The sequence below is a fragment of the Tupaia chinensis genome, unplaced genomic scaffold (assembly GCF_000334495.1).
Source record: "Tupaia chinensis unplaced genomic scaffold, TupChi_1.0 Scaffold144426_1, whole genome shotgun sequence".
NCBI classification, from domain to species: Eukaryota; Metazoa; Chordata; class Mammalia; order Scandentia; family Tupaiidae; genus Tupaia; species Tupaia belangeri.
Window position 1 is genome coordinate 1,102,609 of NW_006204286.1, and position 16,171 is coordinate 1,118,779.

Below are 16,171 nucleotides of genomic sequence, written 5' to 3' on the forward strand. Positions count from 1 at the left end.
CAAAAAAAAAAAAAAAAAAAAAAACCCCAAAAACCTCAAAAATATTGTTTTAATACATATTGAGCTATTTTATTGCCTGCCTTAGCATAATATAGTAAACATAAATACAACTTTATTGTATTTATAAAATCCTAGAGTCTCAGAATCATCAGTCTACTCATCAGTGTTGATTGTTTAGTAATATAGATAAGATTATAGAAGATGTGAGAGCTGGGTCTTACTATGTCCTGGAATGTACTTGGAAGTTAGTGATGTGTTAGAAAATAATTTTAAAATAATGCCTATTAATAATTTTTAAATATTTTCCTAATTATAATAATAAATAAATGGTATTAATATACTGCACTAGCTAGTTGAATTCTAGATCATCAAGGTATTCAGTTTTGGTTTTCCTTGGGATATAGTTGATGGAGGATATACTTGCATGGATTTGTGAAGTAAGCAGACTTGCTACAATACTTTTAGACAACTCATGCAAACTTAAGAAATACCTACATGGGGGACCAGCAGATGGTGTAATGGTTACCCCACTGGACTCCCATATAGTCAATTGTAGTTGACGTCCCAGATCTGGTGGCTTAAAACTCATACCAGGTGCATGTATGTGCATGCCAAAATCTCAAGAGGAGAATGGAAGAGAAGGGATTGCAATGTGGCCGTTCTCCCTGGGGGTTGATTTCTCACTTTATGCCTCTCTGTGTCTCTCTGTCTCTTTGTCAAGCACATGCACCTTATAACAAAATCTCTCTAAAAACAAAAAGAAAAGAAAAAAGAAATACCTACATAGGGAGGACTTTCTCCTGAGGTGCACAGTATAAAAGTGGTGGTTGGAAATATATCACTTAGACTGATTTTACCATGACTTATGTGAATTTAGTCCCTAATTCATAATTTTAAAAAGAATTTTTAATTTAACTTTATTTATTTATTTATTTATTTTAATTCGACCAGAGAGGGACAGAGTGAGAGAGAAAAAGAGAGACAGAAAGTCAGAAAGCAAGCCACCAGGTCCGGGACTCGAAAAACAGTGGACCATTTGAGAATCCAGCACCCTTAACCACCATGTCACCTGCTGGCACCACCTAATTCATAATTTTAACATCTACAAAAGGCATAATTGCAAATGTATAGCATTCACTTTAACTGAGTGTACTGTTTACACATGAAATTATACTTACAAAACTGCAATTTCATTGTTATTCAGAACAGGAGAGGAGTATATTTTTCACTACAGAATTATTTTTCAAGCCAGTTGAATTGTAAAGAATGAAACACCAGTCTTGTATTTGAAGTTGGAAAGCTACTTTCAAAGCCTATTCACTCACTATGGAGTCTGCACATGTCAAAGCAAACTGTTTTGCAGTCATTTATCATCAGATGTAAGGTTTAGCAAGTTATTACTGTCGAGACAGTTTCAAGGGGTGAGGCTCTTGGTGTGTCAGTGAATACCATCTCTCATCAACAAAAACTAACCAAATGAGGTCAGTTATACTGCTTTATGACAACTGGTTTTTAAAATAATAGCAAGGTCACTTGCATAACATTCTAGACAAGAGCCCACTTCTGAAGCCTTGATATTATCACTAGTTTTAGAATATTAAGTACTCTAAATTGCAATGTAAATCCCAGAAGTAAAAATCAGAATCAAGTCTGTCTGCAGTCTCATTGTCACTGACTGGAGTATGTCCTTAAGAATGATAATGCTATTACATAGGGGATTTCATCTGAGCTCCGCTTTTACATAAGGTGTAAATGGTAGGAAAATGTGCATGTTAGGTAACTGTTATGGAAATTATTTAATAATTCTGATGGTATGTAATATTTTAAATATCAAGTAACTACTTTCACTCACAATTAAAAAATCATAAATAAATATTTACAACATACTATTATCGATGTCATCTCTTTGAATTTGCAGAGTGTGTGATGGGTGTGATTTGGGGGAGGGGAATAGAGACATGGCTCAGTTCATTCCAGTTTCTTAGCATTCTGCCACCTGTCTGTGCTCATGTTAGTGATGATACATGTTGAGAGTAAGCACCCTGAAGCCCTAGGAAGTCCCAAGCCATACGAAAAAAGAAAGATTGAATTACATTCCCTGTATGAACTTATAAGACGCAGTTTGAAAAAATTTTTGCCAGTGTGGAAGTTTTATGTTTAATGCTTGGTTAACCTGAAAATTAGGCTAACTGAAAACTCACATTTGCCTTAAGAGTATGATGACTAAGGTTTCATTATAAAATGTTGATAGTGTTTTAAATTTATGGTTCTGTAGTGACTGAGTTTAGTATCTAGAAAAGCATACATGTGATGAGTAAAATTTTTACTGCATATTGGTTTATGTGCTTCAGTTCTCTGGGTTATTTATTTCTCACTTTATTTTTTTAACAAAAAGCTTTTGTTTGGAAAATGCCTTGATTCTTCAAGATCAGTTGTATCCAGTTGATAAATACTACTTTCCAGGATCGTATTTGTTGTGGCCTCTGCCTACCAGCTATTGGTTCCACTTATGTATGATCAGATGCAGTATTTAGCAGTTCATATCAAGAAATACTTGAAATCCTAAAGAGTAAAATGAGGCAGGTTTTTATTGCAGTCCCACCTTGATCACAGCTCTCAATTTCTAAATGAGAATCAATCTGCAAATTAATGATTGTAATTTTTCTTCAAGTACTATTTATGTTAAGTTATATTCAGATGAGGTACTAAATCATTTTGAGTTCTTTAAGGAAACGTTATCATAGACATGTGACATTAACATCTCTAAAACCCAGGGACCTGAAATATATGTTGTACTGTTATCATCAGAGAATTAGCTATGATAGTAAAACTAAGATTAAATTGGACAATTTGTTATTTAATATATTTTATATTATTTTAACTTCTTTTGTACATTCAATCACAATACAACACTTAGCTTGTAATGTGAATTTTCCAACATGAATACATTTCTCAAAAAATTGAACAATTTTTAAAAAGAGACAGATTTAAATTCCGGATATTTCTTTTCCTTTTGTATTTGGTTAGGAATAGAAGACTAAAATTCCGTAATGGCAGGTTAGAGAATTCCATCCGTGAAATATACCAGAACAAATTCATTTCATTCTGTCAAATTTAGAAGATTATACTAGAAGAAAAAAATATATTGAGAGTAAGAAAAGCATGTGTGTGTTTCTACAAGCATTTCATTTTGCTTATTACTACCATTTTAAGCGAGCTTTAAAAATGTATGCTTATTAGTTTTTCACTGATCTATTGCTATGACTGGTACTTTGTAAATAGATAATATATTAACTGTTATCCAAAGAAAACTTCATACTGAAAGTAACTTTTTATTTAGAATATCTAAAATCCAGAAAAGCATGTGTGTGTTTCTACAAGCATTTCATTTTGCTTATTACTACCATTTTAAGCGAGCTTTAAAAATGTATGCTTATTAGTTTTTCACTGATCTATTGCTATGACTGGTACTTTGTAAATAGATAATATATTAACTGTTATCCAAAGAAAACTTCATACTGAAAGTAACTTTTTATTTAGAATATCTAAAATCCAACAATAAACGACTCCATGATTTAATATCTGTAGATGCAGACGTCTTACATTATTTATTTTTCTTCTTTTATTCTGTTGATTTCCAATTTTTGTGCTAATTTTATACTTAACATTGATCCTTTACTATCATTTTCTAAATCTTCAAGTGAAATAAAACTTAAAAGATTAAGTTATTACATATTTTAAAGTCATGCACATTAAAAAAAATAATAAGGTGAGCCTGCTGGTTAATTTCAAAAGGCCATGTCCTCGAAAACCTCCATTTTACTGCAGGGAAAATGCAATAGAGGCTTACTCTCCATCTTTGTGTGAATTCTCCGGTGAGACTATGGGAAGGAATGACCTTGTTGACCTTTTTACTCTCTTAACAGTAGAAAGTCTGGTTATTTAGTTTGAACTGGAAGCAAGGAGATCCTGAAGAGAGCCTGACCGCTAACAATGAGAATTAGTAACTAGTGGACAAGTCCAAACATAGGCAAAAAATGCCCTTGATGACTTGTATCAAAGAAGCCTAACACTCCTTTATGTACCACTCTTTTCTCCATACTCATTAAAGAGTAATAGAGTATTTGGTAGAAAGTAATGAGATATGAGCTCCTCTAAGGTTAATATTCATGGAAGTGTTAGCTCTTTGATAATTATTTTGAAATTAAATTGAAGTAATTATAAATATGAACTTTATTAGCTGGCACAATATAAAACAGAAAATATTTAAAATCTGGTACTATCTCAAAGAGCAATTATAATATTTAATGATCAAAAATTTCTTACAGTATTGTTTCACAAGGAATCAGAGAAAGCAAACTTACTGATAGGGAGTTTAACATCTCCAACTTTCATTTAGTAGTAAATAAATATTAGATTTTCTATTTTCACATGGGAAATGAAATGAATTCCTTTTAATCTTATTATATACATATTTGATTTATCAGAATAATAATTATAGCAATCACTTATATTCCTTACTATTTGCCAGTCACTAACCTGAGTCCTTTAATGTATTTTGAACACATTGAATATAGCAATAAGTCTGTGAAATAAATATTATTATTAGTAGTATTTCCCCTTTTCAAGTGGGAAAACTTAGGCACAAGAAGATCAAATTACTTGCTTAATGTCAGATAGTTAATATGTGAATTCTCAATTTTGACTTCAAAGTCCATGACTTTAATCCTTGTACTACACTGTCTCTTAGATTTGATCTAAATTTTTCTGGAACTTAGTAAAAGGAAAGAAAAGAGTCTGAATATCCAAAATGGTTTTAAAAAATTCTTTCTAAAAGAATCTTTAAGATATGCTAATAAAATGCATAACCATTTTGTATACATGCTTTTTTTTCTTTCATTAGACTAACTGAAACTCTAGAAAATAGGACATGAAATACTCTGATAACACAACAGTAGCCCTTTTTTCACAGGGATTTTTTTCATGGTATATCAAGAACTTGTTGACTACATAAAGTGCTTTCATATACTTTGGAAATTATCTTCAGCTAATTGTCAACCTTTTAAAAATCCCTTTTGAATGGATTTTGAAATCTTTATCACCTTAGCACCTGCGTGGTTAATAAAAATCAATAAAAACATTGTCTTTTACATTTTACCTCACATGTACTTTTTTTTTTGGTGTCAGTGATATTTCTAGGATGTTTTATACTACTGTTAGATTTCAATATTCAGTTATTTTTTATCCAGAAAAGTAAGTATCAATCAAGCGTACATTATTGAATGGAAAAAGAGTCTGTTTTTGTTAGAGAATCATTTAATTTTCAAGTTACTGAAAGTGGTTTTGGGGGGAGCTGTTTGACATCTTTCCTCGTACTTCAGATAGTAATCTAACAACAGTTCTCAACCAGGAAATTGGAGACTTAGTTCTGTCAGCTGCTGCTCTGAGTATGTTTATAGCATCAGTTCCAATTGCATCATATGTCCAGAACCATAGGATAACACAGTCTAGTAAACATCTAAAGAGTCTAGTCCTTTCCAATGAAAATAAATATGCATTTTTTTTTTTTTAAAAAGGCAGCATTAAGCCGCAGTTACCTGTTGTCTAGAGAAAAAGAGAATGCTGCCCAAGGTCAAAAATAGCAACTAAAGTTGTTATTTGAAAATATTTGTGAACTAGTGTCCATTATATTGACAGCCTTGGAAGATGTTATTTAAAAATTTCTACCATCTATTACATAGAGAAAACTCAGATCACTGTTTTTGAAAATTCTCATATCGGAAGAACACACTGAAAACAAGCAGCAAATAGCAAGGTCTTAACGATGTAGACTCAATTAAAAGGAAGTTGGAAGTGTGTACATGTGATAAAATCTGCATCATGTTGAAAATTGGGATCCTTTTTGATCTCCTTGTCCATTTTCTCAATATTATTAATTTTCTAGTTGTCTAGGCTGAAAATTCAATCTTTCTCATTTTTGCTCTGTCAATATATCAATAAGACCTACCAAATTTTATTCTACAATGTGTTTTTGAGAAATCTCACCTTTTATTTTCTTGCCTTTCATCCTGACTTAGACTCTTTTATTTTCTTATAGGAAACTTATTTTAAACCAACTTCTAGTCCACAGTCAATCTTCCTTTCCAATCCTGCAGTATTATAATTATATAATTCTTTTTTTCCATCTTAAGTCATTAAGCTTTTCAAGCTCATTTCCTATTTTCATATAAAGTTTTTCTCTTCTTCCATACAAAGGAGGTAGGGTGGCCAGCAGGTGGTATGGTGGTTAAGGTGCTGGATACTCCCACATGGCCGACCACAGTTCGAGTCCTGGACCTGGAGGCTTTCTTTCTCACTTTCCCTTTCTCTCTCTCTCTGGTCAAATTAAAATAAATTAATGAATAAGTAAAATTAAATAAATAATTCTTTAAAAAATAAAAAATGGAGGTGAATTCAGAATCTAAATTTAACTTCAGCTTAATGATCAAGGTTGTTGGAGATCAACGCTCTTTTCCTGGATGAAGTGAATATATCTGTTGTGGTTTCTTTATACTTATGGGTTGAGGAAATGAGAGCTATTGTGATTGTGTCACACCTTCCTTTTCATAGCTAATAAACCACTTTTTAATAGCCCCACAGGTTTTACTATTTCACACATGTAATGACGAAAGGTAAGAATGTGAGCTTTTTTTATCGATAGATTTCTTGACGTGAATTAAATATCATTTTTAAATTCATTGTAGAAAAAAATAGGAGGAAGAAAGGAAAGAAGAAGAAAGGAAGGAAAGAAAGGAAGGAAAGGATGATGGAGAGAGGGAAGGAGGAAGGGAACAGGTATGAAGAAGGGAGGAAGGAGTGAAGGGAAGAAGGATAAAACAATTAGTGAAGTACAGAAAGAATGAAAAATATGAATCAAAGTTGTCACTCTAGAGGTGAAAGCAGTTTTTCAGTATTATTCAGTATCATTCAAGAAATTACTCAAGTTTTGTAGAAAACATTATGAACCTTGCAGCCTCAAGTTGTACTGGCTGCCTGACTAGGCAAGGCTGAAGTTATACATGTCTCCTATTTACCCAAGAATGCAGACATTTACCTTACAAAATGACACAGCCTTATCTTTATTATTCTAGTGCATTTTAGTTTGTAGCTTTGCTATAAGCAGCATTTCAGAAGTTTATTTCAATATTCCTAAATAAAGGAACATGAAAATTTATGCTTGGTGTCGGCAATGTACATTTCGTATATTTCATGTTTGAAAGTAAGTATTGCTAGACAGCAGAAAAACAATGATGATTGTGTTTTATTTATGTAGAATCTATGTGAATAACAGGACTTAAATTGGGCTATGGGAAAAAAAATCCTTGTTTACGTTTAAAAAAAGTTTAAGCCAGACTGTGATGACTTTGAAACTCAAGTACGAGTAACATCAAAGAAGGCATTCCTTTTTCTTTTAATCTAATATATGCCAAAATTGCTGTGGCAGTAAAACATATTTACTTGCGTACTAGTACATATTGCACAAAAATCTGCCTAATGTCTAGTCAGGACATATATTTATTCTGTTACCATCCGTCTTTGCAGGCTGAAGGCCAGAGTTTTATTTGTTATAGCAAACATTCCTTGGCAAAAAACAATTAATGTAATGTTAATTGTATTGCTTCACTCCTGATATAGTACAGTAAGTGTCAATGTTCATAGCTTGGGACAAACTCAGATTCTCTGATTTCATGGAAAACTATCCATTTCATGTTGTAAAACAAAAACAAAAACAAAAACAAAACCAACAAATTGATGTAACATAGAGCTGAGAGTATTGTTTGCTTCTGAAGATAAAACCCTATAAAATAAAATAGTCAGTTCAGGTTGGAGCATTATGTACTATTTTTATCTTAAGATAAAACCCAATCAAATAAAACAGCTGACTTGATCTGGAAATGTGTTTGCTATCTCTATACTACAAATCTGTTTCTTATTTTCTAGTTATGTATCTGAAACATCAGATTATAAAATTTTTACAATGTTCTTCCCTTTTCCCCATTTAAATACACATTTATCTGGTAACAATAAACTAAAATTTGGGTTTTTATGTTTTTTTTTTTCTGGTGGTTTTATGGTCTGAGACCTTATGAGAAAAAGTTGAGCACATGTGATCACTGGGAACATATTCTATTTCATTTTAGAGTTGTGTATACTTTCTGTGCCTTTACAACTATAACTATGTCTTTATCTATATGTATATTAAGGAAATTCAGTACAATTCTGTTTTATTTTGTGTTTTAATTCCATATCTTAAAGGTTTAGTGCTTTCCAGACATAATGTTTTTATGGATAACTTGGTTATAATTTCATATATGGCTATATTTGTGGTTTCCCTTGCACAATAAAGAGTTATCAATATGAAAAAAATTATGGAATGTCTTTATTTTTCTAGGCAGTCTCAGAAGGATTCTGTGATGCTCAGAGGAAATTTTACTTTTTATTCAAGAAGTTTTAGCTATTAAAATTGTTTAAAAGAATAACGGCAAGGGAAAATCATCAATATTCAAATCATCATTATTTCAATAGTGTTACTTATTCTGTCTCTTGAAGTATTTTGCTCTAAGTGCAATTTGGATTTTCCCAGGTCATGAAATAAGCAATGGATCACCCACAACAGAAACGTTGAAGTAGTCAGAAAAGACAATATTATCTCCATGTTTTTTCCCCTCAGCACGTGGGTACACTCGCACACACAAATGTATGTGCACATACACCATTTCTTTAGTTACAGGCACACTCCAGGAGGTTTGTCTCTTTCTAATTAGATACACATAATCCATTCAGCCTGTTTGTGAAGTTCACAAGTTGATTACCTCTCACTCTTTCTCTTGTCTTCACCGTCTTCAACCAGACAATGAAAACAAAGATACAGTAGAACACATTTTCTCATTATTGATTTCATGCACCAGCTGCCAGCTGTTTTAGCTTGTTCGTTTATATAACCCTCTGGGCAACTTTTAAAAAGTACTTTTATTTGACCATCTGCTAAATACGATTGGTTTAATAATTAAAGACTCACCATCCCCTTTCAAAGAAATATAGATGTTGCTATTGCAACTGAGATATCAACATTTTGGATTCAGATACAGAGACAGGTTTCATTCTACTAATCAGTATCAAACACTTTGGGATACTAGTATTTCATGCTTTATTCTTTCCTTTCCCAAATAGTTTATACCAAGGGGAAAAATTCTTGAAAATTTACAACATAAATTTTCTGCTTAAGATTTTATTCCTTCCTTCATCTTTTGCTTCCATTTATTAAGGACTGATTCTTAAGCCATTGACTGCTCATTTTTGTAAAAACAAGTCATTTTGAACATACATTCAGGAAGCCACTTCAGCCAGATCCACTCATAAGACCACCTATTATAATGGATGCAGATTATATTTCCAGAGAGAATCAAGCTTGTGGCAGCACTGTTTACAAGTCAACATCTCACCATCTGTCTTTTTCTTCATGTAAGGCTAGCTCATATGCAGTCAAGAATCAGGGAATAAACCTCTTCTCAGACCCTTATCATCTTGGAATACATTGACATGCTTTGCCATTAGGCTTATGAATGATGCTTTTTCTTATTTTTCTTAACTTGTGATATTGACTTCAGATTTGTAGGTTTTTGACCTAGAGTATTAAAAGTGCATTAATTTGGCTATAAACAAAAGACATCAAACCATTACAGTCCATGGCATCACTAGAGTTAATTCGGATGTGAAAATGGTTGCAATCTCAGTTTGAAACTTTAATGCTCTAGGTAGATTTAAACATTCCAATGATTTTTACACTGCTTAAAATGTTCTTTTGAAAACCCTGGTTTACAAAACAGCTTACCTTTTGTTTCCTGTGTACCTCAGAATTAACCTATAAAATTACAGTCATATATTGGTCTAGGCTGGCTGGTGGTGCAGTCTGTAGTGTACTGTACTGCAATGCTGGAAGCCACATAGCTATCAGTTCAATCCCCAGCCTGGTCCACCTGAAACACAGAGGTACCAGTGTGCCCCAAATCCCAAGTAACTGGAGGAAGATCATAGTTTGGTCAGACCCTTTGGACTCTCTTTCTCTATTCTCTCTCTCTCTCTTGTGTGTGTGTGTGTTTGTGCTCTCTCTATCATGAACAAAAATTACAGTCATGTATGGTGAAGAAGTATATTTCTTTTTTATGTCATTGTTATACTATTATTAATGCATTTTGTTGCAAAATCATTTGTCCAGCTCTACACATCATTGCAGAAAAATTAATGTTTACTAAATTTGTTAAGAGAAGTTGTAGTATTTTTTTTGATTTTTGGGGTTGGTATAACATTTTCTGTTTTGCGAAATTTAATGAAAGTTTTCTTCAAAATAGAAGACAAGGAATGCTTTCTAAATTAAGAGAATGTAATTTGTTTTAGATTCTGTCAACCTCAAAATTCTGAATTTTTTTTTTTTTGAAAAAAGTCCCCCTTTTTAATATATGTCGCTATAAACATTGCTCTAGTCTAGTCTTCTGTGAATTCTGGTCCCTGTTAATTCTCAAAGTGGCTAAGAGCAATCTCGTTAAATATTCTTTACACATCAAATTGATCTAATTTATACTAAGATATTAAAATGAAAAATGCATTTGACTATAATCTTTTTCATTTTCTGATTCTTGTGCATCTAATATCCCACAATAATTTTTAGAAATATAACCAATACTGGGACCAGTGGATGGCATAAGGGTTACATTGCTGGACTCCCATGTAGTCGACCACAGTTTGGGTCCTGGACCCGGCAGCTTAAACTCATGCCAGGCACATGAACATGCATTCCCACAATCCTAAGAGGAGGGTGAAGGAGAGGAGATTGCAGTGTGGCTGTCTCCCCGGGAGGTGATTTCTCACTTTCTGTCTCTTTGTCTCTCCTGCGAGTACATGTGTCCTGTAGCAAAAATCTCTCTCTCTTTTTTTAAAAGAAACATAATCATAATTTAATAATAAACTATGGAAACTCAGCTGAATAGTGCTCCTGTATTTTTTTTGTGCATTTTCTTAGTTATATTAACTCCCATTTATTATATTTAGCAGATAAATCTCAATTTATTAAATTATTTGTTATGTACAAAACATAAGATTACAAGTAGTTTGGCACTTTGTTCTGTGATTTAATTTTAGGGAATAGGCAGAAAAAAAAAGCTCCTTTTTTAGAGCTTTAAACTGATTGAGCCCACACAATGTTTTGCACATGTGAAGCAACCTTAGCTCTCTTATAAGGAAGCAGAGTATATAGGTAAGTGTACTTCATACAGAAGTCAATATAACTTAAAAGGGTCAGATCACCAAAGTAATATTCTTATCCCTTGAGTAAAATTCTATTATGTAATGTTCTTCATCTATGTTAATAAAATGGAGCAGAGTAATGCATTTTTTTTCTTTTTTAGATTTTTGTGTGCTTTTTGAGAGAGATGGAGAGGAACAGAGGGAAAGTGAGTAATCACCCCCTCAGTGGAGAATGGCCACACTGCAATCCCTTCTCCATTTTCCTCTCAGGATATTGGACATGCATGCACACATGTGTGGCATGATTTTCAAGCCAGTGGGTTTGGGACTCAAACTGCAGTCGACCATGTGGGAGTACAGAGTGTTAACCACCAGGGCACTTGCTGGCCCCAAATGCCCTTTTCATTAAGCACTTTTCATGTTTTTTTTTTCCAGACACTTAGACTTAATAAGGTAATGTTTTAGTATTGTATCTGTGCTTTTCAACTAATTCTTGCTTTTACCCACAGACCAAAGAAGAAATCCACTTGGTACACATATGTAAACTTGATTAAATGGAGTGAACTGATTATAGAATACCACTAGGTACCTTGTTTTTCTGTATTATGTATGTTTTATTCTGCATATCCAGCATGCAAAAATATTGATAGGAATTTTCTCCCTTCATTTCACAATAAAGATTTAGGTCAGTTCTGTGGTACTTACATTACATTTTTAAGGACTGGTAGAAATTCATTGCACAAACAGAGTGTGTGTGTGTGTGTGTGTGTGTGTGTGTGTGTGTGTGTGTTTGTAGAAAATTACAGGCATCAGGGACACTCGATTTATGGATTGCTCTGCTCCTCATCCACTTTATTTTATCGTTCCTCATCCTTCATACTACCTCCCTTCCTACCCCATATCCTAGTTTTCCCCTGTAGGATTTTATTATAGATTATAATTTGAGAAAACCTGAATGTATTCTATTATTTAAGATTTACTGGATACCAACATTTCTATATATAAATCTTCTAATTAGAAATTATTCTATCTTTCAGCAAAGTTGTAAGAGACAGAAAATAAAATCATTCTATTGATAGAAGGTCTGCATTCTAGCTAGGGTTCTTGGATATGTGTTTCTTCCAATAACTTACTTTCTCCATTGGTTAAATGGGTTTTCACATGAGATGGAAATAATGTTTTCCAAATTACCCCTTTCCACCTTGCCTCTCACACACACACACATAGAGTTGGGCGGTAATAATGGAATTGTGGCAAGACATTTTCTGACTTGCTGCTTACTAATAAGGCCCCTCTTCTTTCTACCTTCTTAGCACTGAGCTATGTGCAAACACTGCCAAACAGACTTGTGTTCTTGGTCAAAAGGAATGACCACTGGCAATGTTGTAAGATGAGTAGATAAAGGCCCCTTTTAGGAGTTCTTTCTTCTTCCAAACTCATCTTTGGTTATTATTGATTGATAAGATAAAAAAATGAATATCAGTTTTGCTAGTGACTGGTAAAGGGATGCTATGGATGTGCTGTTTAGGATTCATATTTGACGGGCTTTCTATAGAAGACTTGTTTTTACTGGATTATATCTGACATATGCTAGTTATCATTTGATCAGTGGAAGTTGGAAGGAAACTGGAGCTCCTTTGATAAGAAGCTAGGCCTGCAAAATAGCACTGACGTTTTCATTTTTAAAACTTTCAGATCAGATTTGGAGAGGATGAGCTAGTGTCACAGAGACAGGTTGCATAGCCGGGGGGAAATGAGATACATTAATGGATACTGTGTTTTGGTAAAGAATGTGCCATCAGAGAAAGGGAGAAATGAGACCATTGTATTTTGTCTGTGCATGTATGTGTGTGTGTATACCTAAAGGATAACTTTAGTTTATTACATTTAATTTTATTACAATGAAGATAAACTTATTGATTATTATGTGCAATATAAATGCTATTATCAGCTTAGAAAATAAAATATAAGGCCCTAAATGAAAAGTTTAGGTGAAAATATATTGCAATATAGTAAGTTTATATGAAATGCCATCTATGAACTGAACTACACTTTGGTGGTATACATTTAAAATATCCACCCTCTATAATCTTTGACATTTAGTATTATTCTAAAATGCACGCTTTTCTAATATCTTTAGACAAGGGAAAGAAATCATAAGCTTCCATGATCACAGAGAAGACTTAGAGGAAAGTAAGAAAATGTTAAGTTCCGATATAAGAGAACCAGAATGATTCCTTCTGGCATCTAGTGAGCACATTCAATTCTTCTATTCATTCATTCATTGTGGTTTCTTTAAGAATGTTTTCTTTTTATTAAGTATTCATAATTTATATGGCATCATAACAATGCATTACACATCTATGTCTTTTGTTCCTTTAACCATCATATGCTTTTATATGACAATCATACACAATCTGATGTCTCTATATCATTATCACTGCCACCTTGAAGGATGATCTCTTTCCCAAAGATTTTCCCCCACATCACACACTTTCATTCTGTGGAGCATCTTTCTATAAAACACTGTGGGAATTATATATGGAGCATAAGGGTGAAATATATATATATATATATATATATATATATATATGATAGTGGTATTTTCGTGATTGTTCCAAAGGCATGCAGCTAATGTACATTATTTTCTGATCTGAGTCTGTCTAATATAATTTCCTGAGAAGAGATTGAATATCTCTTTGGTAATGAAAAGATGAAAAGCTTTTACAAGTCAAAGCTAAACGAATTTCCAAACAAAAAAAATTTGAACTCAGCTACATAACCAATAAATAACTTATTTAAAAAAAATATTGTAATGGCATTAAGAGAAACAAAACCTACTAAATGCTATTTTAGTAGCATTTTAACATATATCTTTAAGCGCTGTTCCAGAATGTGCATTTTTGGTTGCTGAGCATATTTTGAATTATAGTATATACTTTGATTACTATTTTAAGGGATCCTTGAAAAACCCACCATTCACACAAACGTTGAGTCAAAACATGTACAAAACCTGAAATAAACTTTCAGAAATGAAAGAATAGCTTATCTTTTCTGCCTCATCTGGCAATCTGCTTGAGTTTGAAAAACACTTTTTAAAGTGTACTTGCTTTTAAAGCATTCTTCAGAAAACAGTATGTAATAGGTATAATTGTTAAAAAATTTTTTTTGTTTGTATTAAGTTATTGGATTTATTATTTATTTTTCTTTGTCTTAATTGGAGTATTTAAAGCTACCAGAGGCAAATTGTGGATATTATTTGATATCATACTTTTTTTAAGAATTATTTTATTTAACTTAATTAATTAATTAATTATTTAATTTAAATTGGATCAGAGAAGGATATAGCAAAAGAAAGAGAAGAAGGTGGGGGGAGAGAGGGAAAGTGAGAAAGAAAGATGCCAAGTCTGGGACTCAAACCACAGTCAGCCATGTGGGAGTCCAGTACCCTTAACCACCATACCACCTGCTTCTCCTAATATTATAGATTTTAAAAATGTAATTTATATCTGAAGATGGTGGTTATTTGAGTAATATCTTTTTCAATTTACAGATTGCTTTTTGCTATTGAATATTTTTTCTTATTTGATTACAATGTTTCAAAAAGAGAATTCCAACAGTTTTCTTAATATTTTATACAAATTCTGTCTTTCTAGAAATTTAATGTTGTGTTGCTGTGTCTAATCATAACAAGATTATTACTTATTCCATTAAACTTTAACTCTCTGTAAAATGAGGTAGTTTCATAATTAAGTACACTGCTTGAGGACTTTATTTGCAAGTTGACAAGATACGGTGAATTTAATTCATGCTACTAAGACTCATTTTATTTGTTTTATACATTTAATCACTATACATCACTTAGTTTGTAAATTGAATCTACCCAACATGAATATACTTCACACCAGTCTAGTCGAGGATAAAAAACATGCTAGCATCAACATATAATACTCAATTTCTGCATCCCATAAATGTCTTGCCACTCTATTATTATCCTTAATTTCTTTCCTTACACTTTCCCCTTTCTCCTGCCCTCTTCCCACATTGTCTAGAATATCCATAACCATTTTCCATGCTTCTATGTCCTCTAATCTTTCTATTTCCACTATAGAGTGCAGACAGCCAGTATATGTTAAGTGTAGACATACAATGTCTCTCTTTCATAGTTTGGCTTGCCTCACTCAGCAGTAAATCTTCCACATTCATTCACCTTCTATGAAATGCCAGGGTTTTTTTTGTTTTTTTTTTACAGCTGAGTAGTATTCCATAGAGTATATGTGCCACATTTTTTCAACCCATTCTTCTGTTTATGGATACTTGGGTTGGTTGCATGTCTTAACAATTGTGAACAATGCCACAATAAACATACATGTGCAAGCACTTTTCTGACTGAGTGTTCACCTGTCCATTGAGTAGATACCTAGGAGTGGAATTGTTGGATCATATGGTAGTTCTATATGTAGGTCTTTGGGAACCTCCATATTGTTCTCACAGTGGCTGGACCAATTTGCACTCCCACCAACAGTATAGGAGAGTTCCCCTGTCACCAAATCCCTGCCAATACTTATCTTTTTTTTTTTTAATCCTCACCATTCTGACAGGGGTTAGGTGATATTGCATTGTGGGTTTGATCTGCATCTCCCTTACTATGAGGGGTGTTGAACACTTTTTCATATGCTTTTTTTTTGGCTATTCGTTTGTCTTCCTTAGAGAGTTGTTTGTTCAGCTCATTTTCTCATTTTTTAATTGGGTTTATCATCTTATTTTCAAGTAAGCCATTTGATTTTTCTGTGTTATCTGGTTACTAGTTCCTTATCTGAGGCATAATTTACAAAAGCCTTCTCCCATTCCAAGAGTTGTCAATTTGCACTAATTACTGTGTCTTGCTGTG